Source organism: Oncorhynchus gorbuscha, linkage group LG03, assembly GCF_021184085.1.
Source record: "Oncorhynchus gorbuscha isolate QuinsamMale2020 ecotype Even-year linkage group LG03, OgorEven_v1.0, whole genome shotgun sequence".
NCBI classification, from domain to species: domain Eukaryota; kingdom Metazoa; phylum Chordata; class Actinopteri; order Salmoniformes; family Salmonidae; genus Oncorhynchus; species Oncorhynchus gorbuscha.
Genome location: NC_060175.1, coordinates 63449233 through 63468791, shown reverse-complemented (window position 1 = coordinate 63468791; position 19559 = coordinate 63449233). Strand labels below are relative to the sequence as shown.

The window sequence follows — 19559 nt, the reverse complement described above, 5'->3', positions numbered from 1 at the left end:
AAAATGAATGGGATGTCATTGGCATCGGACAAACCATATACACATTGTCCAATACCACCCAATTCGGCGTTGATTCATGCAAAGTGTATTGCAAATGCCATATGGCAATTGCCAGTTGTAACACTTAAAAAATTCAACAGGTGGCGAATCCGCTCCACCATGGTTTTTCATATTGGAAATGTAACCCAAGTCAACGTCCAAAAGCAAAATTTTGAAAAAATGTTTTTTTTGTCAAAAACTTATCACTCCTTAAAAAAGTGCTTTCTGGACCGTTTTTTCGAAATTCTTTCGATTTTTTTTGTCAATTACACATGTGTAAGAACTGTATGAATATACTTTTGTCCAATTTTATCATATTATATATATATTTTTTTACATGCGCATAAGTAATATGTTTTGTCCATTTTCAAAATGATTTCATAGGAAGTCAAAAGTCAAAAGTCAAAAATGTCAAAATTTTGTTAAAAACTTCACATACCCTTAAAAAAGTGCTTTCTGGACCGTTTTCGAAATTCTTTCAAATTTTGTGTCAATTACACACGTATAAGAACTGTATGAACATACTTTAGTTGTATTTTATTATCATTATTATTATTTTATTTTTTACTTGTGCATAAGGAATATGATTTGTCCATTTACAATATGATTTCATAGGAAGTCAAAAGTCAAAGTCAAAAGTCACTTTTTTGGGGGCCAAATGCCATAAGAAATTTGACATGCTCAAAAATCCTGCAGAAATGCAAAATTGATGATGAACTCGGGATGGCCGGGCAGTGATAGTTGTTCCTTTCCATCACTCGTTGTGTTGATTTCATCATGTCCATTTGGTGATGTTTTTTTCAATATAGAATCATATTGCAAATGCACGTGCATTTGCAATATGTTTCAATGGGCATTTACCATCACGAATTTGGCATGCTCAAAAATCCTGCAGAAATGCAAAATTGACTGGCCTGATGAACACAGGATGGCCTGGCAGTGATAGTTGCTCCTTTCCAATGCTCGTTGTGTTGACTTCATCATGTCCATTTTGTGATGTTTTTTCATTGATGAATCATATTGCAAGTGCACGTGCATTTGCAATATGGTTCAATGGGCATTTACCATATGAAATTTGACATGCTGAAAAATGCTAAATTGACTGGCCTGATGAACACAGGATGGCCGAGCAGTGATAGTTGTACCTTTCCATCACTCGTTGTGTTGATTTCATCATGTCCATTTGTTTATGTTTTCTCACTTTTGCAAAGTCACTGTGCATTTGCAATATGGTTCAATGGGCAGGTACCATCACGAATTTGTCATGCTATAAAAATCCTGCAGGAATGTGAAATTGACTGGCCCGATGAACTCGGGATGGCTGGGCAGTGATTCTGGTTCATCTCAATGGCTCGTTAGGGTTGATTTCAGAATGTCACTTTGGTGATGGTACCTCACTGTTTAAAGATATTGCAAATGGACAAGAGTCACCAGCAAGTCACCGTTCATCAGTCGATTAGATATCATTCTGACACCAAACTGATACAAACTGACACTAAACCCACTTTTTCCAACTCGTTTAGTAGCCAACTATCACATACTTCAGAGCTGGCCCAAAATTCACAACGCCTTCGGTTCAAACCATAAAAAAAACATAAAACACGTAGTTACATTCTAGCTGCGGGTCCATTTCATATGTTACGTGTCGGCCTAGCTGAGGCGACCCCGAATCCCAAGTTTCGGCTCGATCGGTCATTTGGTGTCCGAGCAAAACCCTGATTGGTGCTGAAAAGCCACTTTTTTTCCATGACTTGCTATGGGGTCCTTGAATGAGCTATCGGACAGAAACGTTGGGGTCTGTCTATATGGGCCGAGACGGTCGCAATGCACCTAGTCTGCCACTCTGGAACATTTCTAAATGTCGCCATTTTCGTGATGCAAAAATTAATTGAAGTCATTGCAAATGTACGAAGCTGTTTCTCGGTCCGAGAACCTTCTAGAGCCACCTAACTCACCACACACTACCGACCTGAGGTCTAGAACAGGTTTCTAAAGTTTCGGAACTCTAGGTCTGACGGTTATTTTTTAGCTCGAACAAAGCTAACTATTGCAGGCACTGTCAGTCTCTACACAACCCAATTACGTCCCTCCTTACAAGTTGTGTGTCTGTGTGATTTAGTTTTCCTTTGAAATTTTATGGGAAAAATGACTGATGTACAGTTCATGGGGGTTGACTAATCACACATATGAAGTTTTGGAAAGATCTGACTTTTTTAACCCCTCGAAACAGCCCGAGACACCAATTATGGCACTTCCGGTTGGCACAGGAAGCTATAAGTCAACACATATCCTCATTGGGGTATGCTTTTACAGAATCCTGAGTTTTAAGTCTTTACGTTAAGAATTGACTGATTTACACAGGGTTGAATGCACTATGTCTATCAAACTGCAGGCAGAGTATGGATATACACTTTTAGGGTGATTTTAACCACTTCCGGTTGGTCCAGGAAGCTTAGAATCAACACAGGTAAACCTCATACTGGCCTGATGGACTGTTACCAAAGACAGGTTCATATGGCATTCATAACCCATATAGGCTTCAGGTTGAATTTAGGGGTGCAGGCAATGTATTCCTATGGGGAGAGAAGCCAATGCTCTTTGAAGTAAACACATTCCTTTAACTATTAAGGGTTAATGCCACACGGTCAATGTTAGGCTTGCACAGATCGGAAGGACCTTAGGAACATACCTGAGGTCGAATTGTGCTTCTCACCCTAACGGTTCTCTCACTGTCACCCAAAAGCAAATGACGTTGTGGGGCAGGATTAATTTTGGGCCTACTTTTCTAATGGTCGCTGCTCTTAGACCGAGCGAGGTACGGTCAAGCGGGATATCTCGTTGAACTCGGCACGGCCTAGAGATTATGTTTATGCCATTGCCTGCTCTCTGTGTCTTTGAGCACCGCACTTTTTCACTCCATCCTTGCTGTGTGTGCGTGTGAGAGCTTTTCTTTGACATCTGTTGGGAGAAATGACTGATTTACAGTTCATGAGGGTTACCTAGTCACACATATGAAGTTTGTGACTTTTTTAACCCTTCAAAACAGACAGTGTGACCCAATTAAAGGCACTTCTGGTTGGCACAGGAAGCTATAAGTAAACACATGTCTTGATTGACATAGCCACTTACAGAATCCTGAGTTTTAAGTCTTTAAGTTAAGAATTGACTGATCTACGATCTACACAGGGTTAAATGTAGTCATTTTCACCTTTGAAGATTATGTGCATCAAAACACCTTTTGGGTCAATTTAACCACTTCCGGTTGCTCCAGGAAGCTTAGAATCGACACAGGTAGACCTCATAGTGGTCTGATGGACTGTCATAGAAGACAGGTTCATAAGGCATTCATAACCCACATAGGCTTCAGGTTGAATTTAGAGGTGCAGGCAATGTATTCATATGGGGAGAGAAGTCAATGCAAACTGTTTGATGTAAACACCTTCTTTAAACTGGTAAGGGTTAGTGCCACACGGTCAAGGTTAGGCTTGCACGGATCGGGAGGACCTCAGGTACGTTCCTGAGGTCGAATTGTGCTTCTCACCTTAACGGTTCTCTCACTGTCACCTAAAAGCAAATGACATTGAGGGCCAGCCTTCATTTTGGGCCTACTTTTCTAATGTTCGCTGTGCTTAGACCGAGCGAGCTACGGTCAAGCGGGGCATCTTGTTGAACTCGGCACGGCCTAGAGAATATGGTAATGGCAATGCCATTGTAGGCTTTGTGTGTCTTTAAGCACCGCACTTTGTCACTCCATCCTTGCTGTGTGTGTGTTTCTGTGTGTGTGTGTGTATGTGAGAGAGAGAGTTTCTTTGACATCTGTTGGGAGAAATGACTCACTTACAGTTTATGGGGGTTGCCTAATCACACATATGAAGTTTTGAAAAGATCTGACCTTTTTAACCCTTGGAAACTGCCACTGTGACACCATTTAAGGCACTTCCGGTTGGCACAGGAAGCTATAAATAAACTCATATCCTGATTGGGGTATGCCTTTACAGAATCCTGAGTTTTAAGGCTTTACGTTAAGAACTGAGTTATTTACGGAGGGTTTAGTGAGTGTGTGTTATTTCAGAAAATCATAGAAAATCACAGAAATCTCGCAGAGCTCCGCAGCACACTTTAAAAAGATTTGTAGGAACACCCTTCAACTGGATCTGTAACCGTTGAAAAAAAACACCTATCCGTGAACATCACCAATCTGTCATTGTACAATTTGTCTTAAATGATGATAGATAAATGGCTGGTTCTTTTTTTATTGACACCGGAGGCTCCTTGACTTTGACGTGAAGTGGAAAAATAATTTATCTATTTTCATTTTGGACCTTTAATCCCAGATAAATGGCCATAACTCAAAAACCGTTGAGGCCTAGATGCCATCTTGTTCGGGGCCAACTTCCCATTATGCCAAACCTACGAAATATTTTCCGTTTTCGAGATAAGGCCCCGTCGTGAATCGTGATGTTTTGTCCAATAGCAATATGATTGCTTATGCCTTCTTGTGGGAATTTCCGGGACAGCGGAAAAATGACCAAAATCTGATTATTTTTGTAAAACGGAAACCGAATGTCCGTCAAAGTTCATTTGATGACTTCCCGGTAGGTCCGGCCCTGCCGCTCGGCCCGACGCCGTCCTCAAATTTTACAAACGATTTCGGACGTCTAGTAAGGGACGATACATTGTTCATACGTACATTTGCAATATGGACTTTCTCACTAACCATACAGCAACTGCCGAAATGTTCCCTTAAGGTATGTTATGCATCAAATTCTTGAAAATAAAGTGAACAATGTATCGTTCTACACAACCAACAATTCCTGGACTAATGTAGAGCGTGTGCTGAAAATGGAACAAATCATGAATCATTAACAGAATTATGAAGGAGCGGATGTGGCGCTATTTTACAGCTCACAACACGCATAGATATATCGATATAGTTCAAGATTTAGTAATGGGTTACAACAATAGTTACCATAAGAGTATACGAATGAAACCCTCCGAGGTCTCTTCTGAAAACTCTTTTCAAGTCTTTAAAAATCTGTATGGTTTGTTCCCCCTTCGCCGTAAGAAAAAAATAAATTTTAAATTCATTGTGGGGGACTTGGTGCGTATATCCAGGTTGAGGGGTGTTTTCGACAAAAAATATGAGCAAGGCTACAGCAATGAGTTGTTCACGGTTACCGAATGTCTGCCGCACATACCCCCGGTCTACAAATTAAAAGATTATGACGGGGAACTTATAGAGGGATCTTTTTATGAGAAGGAATTACAGAAGGTACAGTTGGGTAAAGACAAAGCCTTTCATGGAGGAGATTCCAGATCAAAAGAGAGAAAAGGGTCAAAAATGGGTGCTGGTCCGCTGGAAAGACTGGCCCCAAAAGTTCAACAGTTGGGTATTAGAGCACAATGTGGTGGAGGCATCGGGGGTTAATATAAACCCTCATGCATGATAAAATACATCATCAATCGAGTGTACACAGGAGTGCATCATGGAACACAGCGGCTTCTACCTGACTCTCCCCAGTAATGCGTCCGCACATATATATCGTAATAATCAGAGTTAGAATTATACAACCAATTTTCCAAAGCCTATAGAGTTATCAGAGGCCTGGGAAGTAGGTCTCAGCGAGATTAAATACCCCCATAGCTGGTATAATATCAAAGATAACAACCGTGGTTTTTATTGCAAAAAGTTATCGGAACCTGCGAAACGTATTAAGGTTAAAAAAGGGTTCAACAAGATCGTCTCCGAGTTGAATGAACGCCTATCACTGAACAATATGGAAATATTCCTGATGTACAACCCGATACATAAACGTGTACAAATCCCAGGAGATGCTGCCTGGGAAATAAAGACCGGCGGTAATTTAGCATACATGTTGGGGATGGGTCCCAATAAATGGACGTATGTGAAAGATAAATTATTCCCATTCCCTATGGATATACATGCAGGATTTTACAACATATTTGAGTATACCGACATCAAAGGGTCGGAGACAGCTGTGTGCCACTCCTGAGAACGGTTCATATAGACGGAAAGGATGGGGACATAGTCACTGTCACCTACGACAACCACACTACGTACCTGTAAGCAAGAAATATATTGAAAACATTCTTGTTGAGCTTAAAATGGATCAGAACGAAAACATAGAATTTACTTATGGTAAAACGATTGTAAAAATCCACTTTAGACCCCACCAAAACCTCTCTACATATATAATATTAGTATTATATATTTTATATACATAATACAAATAAATTAAAAAGGGTTATGGAACACCGTCATCTCGACCCTAACCGTTATGTCTCATACTATGTTGATCAAGTGGGTAATGGGTTACCCGGCTACTATGGATCCCCAACCATGTACGGTTCGGGGATAGGAGGTATATTTCGTAACCTCTTTAGGATGGTTTTACCGTTTATGAAGAGAGGCCTCAGCATAGCCAAACCGCATTTAAATTCAGCAGCAAAAAATATAGTAAGTGCGGTTGTAGCCAATGCTATGACCAGAAGGGCGTCACCAGATGTCGAGCGTCAAGAAGGCTCGGGGCTGATGATGTTTCGAAGACCAAAAAAGAGACCTCCGGGTATAAGGCGCAGGCTTGCGGCTAAAAAAAACGGATGTTAACGGTTAAAAGAAACTCAGTAGGTCAAAGATGGGGTAAAGTGAGGAGGTCTGGACCAAAAACGGTAAAAAGAATACTCAGAAGTCATTTCTAAAAGAACAAGCACCATGGCTCTTTTACACCGCATGTCCTCTGAAGCTATAAAGACAGAGCTTGATCTTCTCACGGCCCCCAACCCAACATTCAGTAGAGAGGTCCAGTTATGTGGAGATAGCCCCACTCTCTGCCATTACAGACAACGGTCCCATAGAGTTTTTCATACCAGGCCACGGTGACAACTATCTGGACCTCAACAACACCTTGGTGAATTTGCGTCTAAAAGTGACCAAAAGAGATGGTACTAATATTGCAAACGATGCCAAAGTGAGTCTCACTAATTACCCAGTGGCCACCATCTTCTCCCAAGTGGATGTGACTTTGGGTGAATGTCTAATCAGTCAAAGCAGTGCCACATACCCATATAGGGCCATCATGGAGTGCTTATTCAACTGCTCTGAAGACACTCTCAAGACCCAATTCAGCGCCGGGCTGTTTAGCAAGGATACTGCAGGAGTCTCTATGGAATCGACAGACCCATCCACCGGTGCAAACAAAGGACTGGAGGCACAGGCTCGCTCTTGTGCAGAATCTCGAGAGTTTCATCTGCTAGGCCCTATACACACTGACATTTTCTTTCGAGAATGTTTACTCTTAAATGCGGTTGATTTAAGACTAAAATTAACCAGGGCCAAGGATGAGTTTTGCCTAATGTCTGCCCAGGACGGGGACTTTAGTTTAAAAGTGTTGGGGGCCACGTTTTTATTAAAAAAGTGTCTATCTCCAGCAGTTCGTCTGAGTCACATGCTTTGATGAAAGGAATTGCCCTTTACCCTCTCCAAAGAATTACCATAAAAACCTTTAGCATACCTGTGGGCAGCAGAATCTGCAGTCAAGAAAACCTATTTCTAGGCCCTTTACCACGATACGTGGTTATAGGTTTGGTTGATCACGCCTCTAATACGGGCAGCTTAAATAAAAAAAACATTTAATTTTCAACACTTCAATGCAGAGTATGTAGCTCTGTGTCAGCACGGACGTCAGGTCCCTGCTAAGGCTTTCCAACCGCAATTTAATAACAACATATCTGTGCAAGAATTTTACAATCTATTCCTGGCTACCGGGAGATCTCTCTTTACCTATTGACAGAAATGATTTTGCAAAGGGTTACACAATGTATGCTTTCAATTTATCACCTGATGATGACACCTCAGGAAATCTTTCGGTGGTGTCCCAAGGTAACCTCAGGCTGGAAATGTGTTTCCGTACACCTTTAGCCTGTACCGTTAGCATGATTGCATGCTCCGATTCAATCTTGGAAGTGAATAGCCGAAGACAGGTTTTAGTAGATTATTATTAAGGATCGTTGAGCAAAGACATGAATACCCAAGAGTTGGAAGGGCTCATGAGCCGACTGATTGGAAAACAATTTTGTGGAGTGTTGCCTTGTGATGAATTACCTATGGAGAAATGGACGGAGTGGCCTGCCATGTTTATTTTCAATACCCATCCTGAACATTGGCTAGCTGTGACATTAGAAGAGGAAGGAGGAAGAACTTTTTTTGATTCCTATGGCTTTCCCCCCGGTTTTTCACAATTCCCCAAATCTATTAAAGCATTTTTGACCAAAAACGGCTCAAAGATATACTACAGCATCAAACAAGTGCAAGATAACCTTTCCACTACATGCGGTCACCACTGTGTATTCTACCTATGCCAAAGAGCCCGGGGAGTTTCTTTTGAAGATGCTATGTCTCTTTATAAGGATGATTTAAGAAGTAATGATAACGTTGTAGCTTGTTTTGTTAGAAAATATCAAGTGTTCAAATGTGTATCCTTTAAGACCGTGTAATCAAGGCGTATGCTCACGTCAAATGTTTCAAGAATGCCACAAATGATAAATTGCTTAATTTTTCAAATAAAATGTATTGAATTTAATCATAGTCATTCAAAAGTCATTCAAAAGTCTAACCACCCAGAGAGATCGGGATTAGGAAAAGGTCTGGAGGCGTTCAGGGGGGTAAATGAGTTATCATTCATTTCATAGGGATGCGGGGTTGTTGGGGCATCTTTAGAGGTGCTGTATCTCATTGAAGGTTTTTGTTTTAAAGAGTGAATCTGTTGACGAATCTTATAGTTGGGTACACCCGAGAGGGGAATGTTGAGGATGGCCAGGGCCTTAAGAAACGGAAGCCACCCTGGAGGTCTTCTGTCATCAGCAACCTTGTGGGCCGATGTGGTACTTTTAAGCAAGTCATATGCATATGTGAACCCCTGACAACAGAACCCTGAATGATAAACTCTCCTTTGACGTTACAAGTAGCGGCCCCATTTGAGTCTTTTATCTTGTTCATAATGTATCTAACATTTTTCCTGTTACGTGCCGGAACATGGGTTAACAAGTCATGCATAACTTTATCTTCAACAGGCATTTGATCTTCAGACGGTAAGCTCGCAATGTACAGGCATTACAGGGGCTTGGCTCTCGCTAGGCTCGTCATCCTTTAAAGGGTCCGGTAGGGAAATAGTTAAATGGCCGGTCTCTCTCTCCCCTTGTTTCACCAAGGCCAAATACCTATGCAAGAGGTTTGTGTATTTTTGGACCTTATCATAGGGGTTCAATCCTTTTTGATTCAAAATATCCTTCATGGCCATATCCAAATCATTTTCCACTGTTTGTCTGATATTTGCAAGACCCTGCACTTGTTTTTTAAGTCTATCCAACTCTTGTTGTGGCACCAGATACATTTTATTGGCCATCACCCTCTGTGTTCAACCCCCACGTCTGGCAGCAATAAGGCTGGTGATGAAGGGCACGGCTATACTTAGTAAAGGTAGAATAAAACCGCCAGACTGTTGTATGCTATTATCAGGCTTTTGAGATAACACATGTTCAGAATTCTCTAAAATACTTTTTACAAAACAAGTTTTACCACTATTAGATGGCCCTGCGATTAAGGCCAAAAATGGTAGTTGCAACCGGGGGTCAAAACCTTCTACAGCAGTCATTATATCTTAAGCTTTAAGACACCCTGTGGCTTGTAACATAAGTCAGTAGCCAAAGGGCAATGTGGTTCCGTCAGGCAAAAGCAGTCTCTTGTCATAGACTACCCTGAATCTTTTAGTAAGTGGGGCATTCCTCAGATGGAAGCCCTTTTTATACATAACAATCTTTTTGTAGGAGCTCAAAATCTCCAAGTCACTATTCCTGTCATTTATGAACTCCTCGACCAAGCGTGTGATTAATTCCAAGTTTACACGCGGGGCATTTTCATAGCTTTGAGTCACGCCTTTGGCTGTCAACACCAAGTTATTCTTTTTAGTCCTAAAAGCATAGCTTTTGGGCCCATAGGAGGACCATTCTGTGATATGGTCACCCTCTACGAGTTCACTCGTTAAAACCTGTTAAGTCTACCCCCTACTTTTTCTGTTAAAAATCGCTATTGAATACACATCGCCCTGTGATCAATTTGATAGATTATCAACGTTTACTAATACCTAAAGTTGGATTACAAAAGTATTTCGAAGTGTTTTGTGAAAGTTTATCGTCGACTTTTTTAATTAAAAAAAATGACGTTGCGTTTTAAAACTGTGTTTTTTCCTGGATCACACACTTCCTGGATCACAAAAAATGACTGCTATAGTGTGTGGTCATCCACACCCCCTCCCAAAATGGGTGCTGTGCCATTTTTTCCACTTGCATTACTTGACATAGATCCAGAAAAACTAGATGTGTAAACCTAAACCATAGATCGATATTTAGGGTATATATGGACCGATTTAATCGAGAAAAAAAGACCCAATAGTGATGTTTATGGGACATCTAGGAGTGCAAACAAAGAAGATCGTCAAAGGTAATGAATGTTTTATATTTTATTTCTGCGTTTTGTGTAGCGCCGGCTATGCTAATTATTTTGTTTACATCCCCTTCAGGTATTTTGGGGTGTTGCATGCTATCAGATAATAGCTTCTCATGCTTTCGCCGAAAAGCATTTTAAATATCTGACTTGTTGGCTGGATTCACAACGAGTGTAGCTTTAATTCAGTGCCCTGCATGTGTGTTTTAATGAACGTTTGAGTTTTAACGAGTGCTATTAGCATTTAGCGTAGCGCATTTGTATTTCCAGATGGCTAGATGGGACGCATGCGTGTCGGGTCGACTTAAGAGGTTAAGCCACCCAGATAGTTGCTGAGTGGGGGGCTCCAATTGTCATGTTTTGTCATTGATTATCATGCCTTGTCCCTGTTCTTCTCCTTCTATTCGTTTCCCTCTGCTGGTCTTATTAGGTTCTTTCCCTCTTTCTATCCCTCTCTCTCCCCCTCCCTCTCTCACTCTCCCGCTCTCTCTTCTCTCTATCGTTCCGTTCCTGCTCCCAGCTGTTCCTATTCCCCTAATCAATCATTTAGTCTTCCCACACCTGTTCCCGATCCTTTTCCCTGATTAGAGTCCCTATTTCTCTCCTTGTTATTCGTTTCTGCCCTGTCGGTTCCTTGTCTAGAATTCACCGTGCTGTGTTTGTGTATCGCCCTGTCGTGTCGTGTTTTCCTCAGATGCTGCGTGGTGAGCAGGTGTCTGAGTCTGTTTGGTTCAAGTGCCTTCCCGAGGCAACCTGCTGTTCACCTGCTGTTCAAGATCGAGTCTCCAGTTTGTCCTCGTCATTTCGAGTGAAAGTTGTGTTTTTTGATTGTATTTACTTTACTGGATTAAAGACTCTGTTTTCGCCAAGTCGCTTTTGGGTCCTCTTTCACCTGCATGACACCAATCCCCCTGTTTGCTTACATAGACCACAGAGTCTGTGTCGTGGTAAAGAACCCGCCTCTGAAGCTGCTCCATGAGCGTGTACACTTCAAGTCGGCCATAGGCCGTGGTAAATGCTGCAAGAAACACATTTACATTACCCTGGGGTAGAACCCACTTCTTCTTACGTCGCCATTGCACCAGGGCAATGTCTTGACTTAATAATTAAAAATGTGAAATTTCGTATTGGTCCGAAAAAACAAATTCCAAAAATTCTTTGGGGTCTTTAATAATCGACGTTGTTAGCATATTACATCTCTGCGATAATTTGCCCCAAAGCGAATTTAAGTACAATTTCGACACATTTCGTTTGGTTTTGTTGACCTCTATTCTGTCAGGGTTCATTTGGATAATTAAGGATGTGTCGTTTTGGGGTATTTCTGGAATGATCCGTGTTACATATATGATTTTAGAGCTTGTATTTGCGTTTTTTAATCGGTTTGCTGTTTAACATGCGTGGGTGGAATTGTTCTATGCCAGAATAACATATCGTCTCGGTACTGTCTCTTAAGTAAAACCCCCAGTCGTTTGTATAGCAAAACGTTCCTCGATTTCAAAGCCCTGGAAAATACTGTGAAAAACCTTGCTTGTTCTATTTCAGATCCTGATGTTGACGCCATAGAATTGTCGGGGTCAAGAAGGTTGGCCGCATCACAGAATAACTGGTTGTCAACCTCGGAAACGTCATTAAAAACAGGGATATCCTCCGCTTTGGTTGTTTCATTGGGAATGTTCGGTGAGCCGGAATCCCCCAGCTCTAGATGTATGTGGCCTTCTGTGCCGTTTTTCGCCGGGGAGGAGTCTGAAAGAAAATAATACATACAAAATAGGTCATTAAATATAAAAATATGTTAGATACATAAAATGTCAAATACATTTCAGGTATAATACTATATATTAACAATACATAGTTAAAATACCTCTGCTTTTTTGGCGCAGGCTATTCTGACGAATTGCAGAAACCGGGGGGGGGGGTGTGCTGCTATCCTGTTAGAAGATAACAGATTATTTTATTACAATGGGTAAATTGGATTTTCATTGTGTTCAATGGTGTTATTTGCCCCCTAGTGGCGCTTTCTGGTACTTAGAAAGACAACGCAAACAGGAAGTTCAGAATTGGTTTTGCACGTATAGAAGCAGCTACAGACAACGCTACGGTGCAGGTCTTTCAATCTAGTTATTTCTTGTCACGATTCAGCCTTGGAAAAATATTTGTTTGTAAGTTCAATTCAAGCATTTAGCTAATGATAATAATCTTGTTATTGATAGAGTTTCTTACATATCAATGTTGGTTGCATTTACTCACAAATTGCAATGCCTTTTGTGTATGTCGTTAGCTGTATTACTTTGCTCATGCGTCATGCAAACGAATTGTAAAATATACAATACTGTAGTTTGTTACTGTTTCTAGTGTAATATGCTTTGTTATTCTACATAGATGGTTATACATTATTAGAGTAATGAAAGGAGCAATTACCATATGGTTAACAATTAGCTATATGGTTTGGCATCATGCCAGATGCATGGTACCTTAGCGCGTGCTTTGTATTTATGCAACTTCAAATGTTTAATGTACATCTACAGTATGTCGGTAGTATGTCGGTGTGAATTGAACACTAAAGTATATTCTTTTCTGTATTTTGCAGTTTCACAACATAAACGTTTTCAATATATTCATTCAAGAAAAGTCACACCTTTGGAGTTTTATTGAAGACTTAGTTGTTAGCTATCTGTCTAGTTTTGCATGGGAACGCAACTCAAGGGAAGAATAGTGAAAAAACATCATCACAGCGGGCTCAAGCACAAGAATAACTGCACACGGTGGTTATGTTTCTACGTTCATCAGCCAACAAAGCCTCTTATCCTAGGGAAGACCAGCAGTCTACGATGCAACAACCAGAGCCAGGTGTTCAACAGAGAGAGATGGAAGAGCCTCTTCAGCACATTGGGACCAAGTCTCAATCTACAAGATCAAGGTCATCAAAACAGTCAAGCAGATCCTCAACGGCGAGTTCTGCAGCCGTCAAAGCACGCGCCAAGGCGGAGGCAGCACGCGCACAAGTCTCTTATGCTGAGAAGGAAGCTTCTGTGATGAAACAAAAGGCAGAAATAGAGGCCAGCTTGTTGAAGCAAAAGGCAGAAATAGAGGCCAGCTTGTTGAAGCAAAAGGCAGAAACAGAGGCCAGCTTGTTGAAGCAAAAGGCAGAAACAGAGAAGCAAAAAGCTGACCTCGAGGCAACTTTATATGTTCTCCAAGTTGAGAGAGCAGCTGCTGCTGCGTTGGCTGAAGCTGCAGCCTTTGAAGAAGCTGTAGAATCAGAACGCAGAGAGCTTCGCAAAGAACTAGACACAGGGACACAGCCCTTAAGTCCAGTCCAACGTTCATGTGAGTATGTGCAACAACATGCTAGGCCCTACTTTGCTGAACTTCCATTTGAAGTGGAGAAACAAGAGCTTAGTGTTGACCCAGCTACATGCCATAATCCAGAAAGTAGCAAACAACAGAACATGAGCAGAGACTCTCCGTTCAAAAGAAATGAACAGCAGCATGGTGGAAATGGAAAGCAAGCCCACTTCCAGTCATACACACATAACTTCCCTGAGTCACAAGTGGCACCAGACCTCACCAAGTACCTCCTACGACGTGAGATGGTGAGTTCAGGACTCCTGAAGTTTGATGATCGCCCTGAAAATTATTGGGCATGGAAAGCATCCTTTCTCAATGCGACCAGAGACTTGAATTTATCAGCCAGGGAAGAGTTAGATCTAATTACCAAGTGGCTAGGGGCAGAGTCGTCTGAGCAAGCAAACAGAATTAGATCTGTCCATATTTTCAACGCAACAGCAGGGCTTAATATGGTCTGGCAACGACTAGAAGAGTGCTATGGTACACCCGAAGTGATCGAGAATGCACTGTTGAAGAAAATTGAGGATTTTCCAAAACTGGCTAACAAAGACAATCACAAACTAAGAGAACTAGGTGACATTCTTCTCGAACTGGAGTCTGCTAAAGTAGAAGGGTACCTTCCAGGCCTCGCTTATCTGGACACATCTCGGGGGGTAAACCCTATTGTAGAGAAACTTCCATTCAGTTTACAAGAAAAATGGATAGCACAGGGATCCAAATATAAGGAGGACTATCGGGTAGCATTCCCACAATTCTCGTTCTTCTCGAGATTCATCAGGAACCAGGCGAAAATTAGAAATGACCCCAGCTTCACCCTCTACACCTCAACTAACCAGGTGTCCATGAACAGTGAGAAACCTGCCAGGTACAGCAGCAAGACACCTGTGACTGTATACAAGACAGATGTGTCATCTGAGGCTTCAGACCACCAAACCAAACCCAGTAAGACAAAGGTTGAAAACCCTGACCGTCACTGCCCAATACATAACAAGCCTCATCCTCTTAAAAAGTGTCGTGGGTTTAGATACAAAACTCTAGATGAGCGCAAATCATATCTCAAAGACAATGGCATTTGTTTCCGATGTTGTGGGTCAACTCAGCACAGAGCTAAAGACTGTAAGGTTTCAATCAAGTGCACTGAGTGCGACAGCGACAGGCATCTTGCTGCTCTGCATCCAGGCCCAGCCCCTACAAATACATACACCGCTACAGCAGAGACAGATAATGGCGGGGAGCAAGGTGACGATGCTCTTCTATCTGTCACCTCAAAGTGTACAGAGATCTGTGGTGAGACAGTCAATCCAAGATCATGTTCAAAAATATGCTTAGTCAAAGCTTATCCGGCTGGGAAAAGAGAGAAAGCTGTCAAAATGTATGTAGTGCTTGATGAACAAAGTAACAAATCTCTGGCCAAGACAGAGTTTTTCATTCTCTTCAACATCAATGACAACTCTGCTCCATACACCATGAAGACGTGTTCTGGGGTAACAGAGACTTCAGGCAGGAGAGCCGTCAACTTCATGGTGGAGTCTATAGATGGACACATGCAGCTCACTCTCCCTACTCTGATAGTGTGATATGATGCCAGACGATAGGATGGAGATTCCCTCCCCCGACATTGCGTATCATCATCCCCATCTGCAACCAGTTATGGACAGAATTCCAGCTGTGGACCCAGACGCTCCCATCCTCCTGCTCTTAGGACGAGACATCTTAAGGGTACACAAGGTACGAGAGCAAATCAATGGGCCCCACGACACTCCTTATGCACAGCGACTCGACCTTGGGTGGGTCATTGTGGGTGAGGTCTGTCTGGGAACGGCTCACCGACCAGCCAATGATAACGTGTTCAGGACAAACATACTTCAAAATGGTCGCACATCCTATCTGAGCCCTTGCCCTGACATCATCCAGGTAAAAGAGAACTACAACAGCGTAGCTCAGAAACACATCTCTCCCTCTACAGTGCACTCGAGAGATCCAATCACAACTGTGAACACAGACAGCCTGGGATGTTCCGTGTTCGACAAAACACAAGACGATGATAAACCAGCACCATCAGTGGAGGACAAAGCCTTTTTGGACATTATGGACAAACAGGTTTTCCAGGATAATGGCAACAACTGGGTGGCTCCACTACCCTTTCGCCCCAATAGACGTCGCCTTCCTAATAACAGGGAGCAGGCCATGAACCGTCTGACATCACTTCGCAGGACTTTAGACAAAAAGCCTGACATGAAGCGTCATTTTATTGACTTCATGCAAAAGATGCTGGATAACGACCAAGCCGAACCTTCACAGCCACTAGAGGGAGACAAAGAACGTTGGTATCTGCCCATATTTGGTGTTTACCATCCACAAAAGCCTGAACAAATACGAGTAGTATTTGACTCCAGTGCTAAGTGTCAAGGCGTGTCACTTAACGATGTTCTGCTCAGTGGTCCAGACTTAAACAACACACTCTTGGGTGTCCTAATGCGTTTCCGCAAGGATTGCAATGCACTAACAGCAGATGTGCAACAAATGTTTTACTGTTTTGGTGTACGTGAGGATCACAGAGATTACTTAAGGTTTCTCTGGTATGAAGACAACAACCCAGATAGAAACATAACTGAGTACAGGATGAAAGTCCATGTATTTGGGAACAGCCCTTCACCAGCCGTAGCCATCTACTGCATGAGACGAGCAGCGCTACAAGGTGAGAAGGAACACGGGTCAGAACCCAAGCAATATGTAGTGAGGAACTTCTACGTCGATGATGGTCTGACATCAGTAGCTACTACAGAAGAAGCTGTCAACATTCTAAGAAAAACACAAGCAATGTTGGCGGAGTCCAACATGAAACTACACAAGATTGCATCCAATAGCAAAACAGTTATGGAAGCCTTCCCTATGGAGGACCGTGCAAAAGACTTAAAAGATCTGGACCTAGGAGTGGATCCTCTCCCCTTTCAACGGAGTCTGGGACTTTCCTGGAACCTGGAAACAGACAGCTTCTCATTCCAGGTGTCCCACAATGAGAAGCCTTTTACTCGGAGAGGCATCCTGTCCACAGTGAATAGTCTTTATGACCCCTTGGGTTTGTGGCTCCAATAACAATGCAAGGTAAAGCCTTAATCAGAGAACTCTCTTCTGATCAGAGTGAGTGGGATGTCACTCTTCCAACAGAAAAAGAAGAGAAATGGAAACAGTGGAAGCAAGTCCAGTGTCTCGCTGACACCTTTTGGAAAAGGTGGAGACAGGAGTACCTGACAACGCTGCAGAGACGCAGAAAATGGACAGCAGAAAAGCCAAATGTAAAAGTGGGAGATGTTGTCTTATTGAAAGACAGTCAGGCACACAGAAATGACTGGCCAGTCGGGCTTGTGGTAAAAACCTTTCCCAGTACTGACAAAAAGGTTAGGAAAGTAGAACTAAAAATTGTCAAGCAAGGAGCTGCTAAGGTGTTTCTGAGACCAATCTCAGAGATTGTTGTTCTTCTTTCTGAAGCATCCTAGAGACAAAAGATAAAAATAGAAAGGACATTATTTGTTTCTTGATATGTTTTATTTAATAGTGGCACAATTTCATTATACCAGGCGGGAGTGTGCTGCCATCCTGTTAGAAGATAACAGATTATTTTATTACAATGGGTAAATTGGATTTTCATTGTGTTCAATGGTGTTATTTGCCCCCTAGTGGCGCTTTCTGGTACTTAGAAAGACAACGCAAACAGGAAGTTCAGAATTGGTTTTGCACGCATAGAAGCAGCTACAGACAACGCTACGGTGCAGGTCTTTCAATGTAGTTATTTCTTGTCACGCTTCAGCCTTGGAAAAATATTTGTTTGTAAGTTCAATTCAAGCATTTAGCTAATGATAATAATCTTGTTATTGATAGAGTTTCTTACATATCAATGTTGGTTGCATTTACTCACAAATTGCAATGCCTTTTGTGTATGTCGTTAGCTGTATTACTTTGCTCATGCGTCATGCAAACGAATTGTAAAATATACAATACTGTAGTTTGTTACTGTTTCTAGTGTAATATGCTTTGTTATTCTACAATTACCATATGGTTAACAATTAGCTATATGGTTTGGCATCATGCCAGATGCATGGTACCTTAGCGCGTGCTTTGTATTTATGCAACTTCAAATGTTTAATGTACATCTACAGTATGTCGGTAGTATGTCGGTGTGAATTGAACACTAAAGTATATTCTTTTCTGTATTTTGCAGTTTCACAACATAAACGTTTTCAATATATTCATTCAAGAAAAGTCACGCCTTGGGAGTTTTATTGAAGACTTAGTTGTTAGCTATCTGTCTAGTTTTGCATGGGAACGCAACTCAAGGGCAGAATAGGGGGCGTGACTTTTTTTGATCAAGCGTTCCCAATTCTGCCGGGCGTGTATCGTTGGAGTCTGAAATAAAACATTATTTGACCTTGTTTTAACATAGTCTATCAAAAGAGGTATAACTAATAAAAGACGTATAACTAATAACAAATGTATAATGGTCTCATACCGTATCCATAGAGCGCCGAATCGTGAAGCCTCAAGTTCCCTGCACAGTAATTTTCTGGAGGTGTTGATTCAGAGCAATGCACTTGGGCCACAGTTGTGCGTTGATTGTTGGGACATGGAATGTGTAGCGAGTGGGTTGAGGTTCCCGGGGGAGTTGTCGGGACGTTTAAATTCTCTGTTCGCAGTGTGCTGGAAAAAACGTTCGTGCAGAACGGGAGAATTGCATCCAAGTCACCCGTTGTGTCAGTTGTCCATAACGATGCCTTTATCCTTCTTCGCTGTATGTCGGCTGTAAATACAAAAAAATAGCTTTTAAAATAGTACACACAATTTGTTTTTTAATTTCTAAATATTCTTGGGTATGTGATTATTTGGACTTACGTCGAAAATATGCTGATGGCGATTGGCTGCCGGGGTTTTGAGACTGAGAATCACGGTCTAACTCATTGTGTTCCAGATCCGTTAAACCTCTTAAAAGCTGCGTAAATGATGGGGACCCTAACAAACGTTAGATAATATTAACAGTTATACGATATATATACACTTTAACATTTATGTGCATTTGGCCTGAAATACACACATAACTCGTGTTTAATATTACAATAATATCACGAGAATATTCAAACAAAACTTAAAATATTTTTTTCACTTACTCAACTCCAGAAATATCCATTAGGAGGGCTTCCTAATGTTAGCTGTCCTGGGACTGCTGCCTGGTGTCTTATGAAGTTGTTCAGAGTGCCCACTTTTCTTTTTTTCTGTATAAATATTCTTAGGTATGTGATTATTTGGACTTATGACGAAAATTGATCGCTTCCCAATCACTTATGTCCAGTAGCCTTCAGAAATATCCATTAGGAGGGATTCACTTATTCACATCTCTTTTTTAATCTGTCCTGGCAGCTAAATATTCGGTGCTGTGGGTTTACGCTAAAGCTGTGCTAACATAGTGTTAATTAAAGTATATGCTCCACTAGACTCGCTCCGCGTTCTCTCCCTAACTAGCGAAAGTACGGAATGAGATTACAGGGCCGTGGTGGCATTTTTTCGGGAGATATCATGTGTGCAACACCCTGTATATTTGGTTTAGAGAACAAAGGCGGTGAATTCAAACAACAGGAGGGGATGTCGAGACATTCTGTCTACA

At 41.7% G+C, this 19559-nt stretch overlaps 1 long non-coding RNA gene across 1 annotated transcript; it reads right to left on the bottom strand.

Annotated features, from left to right (window-relative positions):
* Nucleotides 1-11419: 11419 nt before the first annotated feature.
* On the bottom strand, nt 11420-19180 carry LOC124021273. Its single transcript, XR_006836229.1, has 5 exons — nt 19066-19180; nt 18794-18910; nt 18414-18701; nt 12420-12486; nt 11420-12301 (listed from the first exon to the last, which is right to left on the bottom strand). It is a non-coding gene; the product is annotated as an uncharacterized LOC124021273 (long non-coding RNA).
* Between the last annotated feature and the right edge of the window lie 379 nt (nt 19181-19559).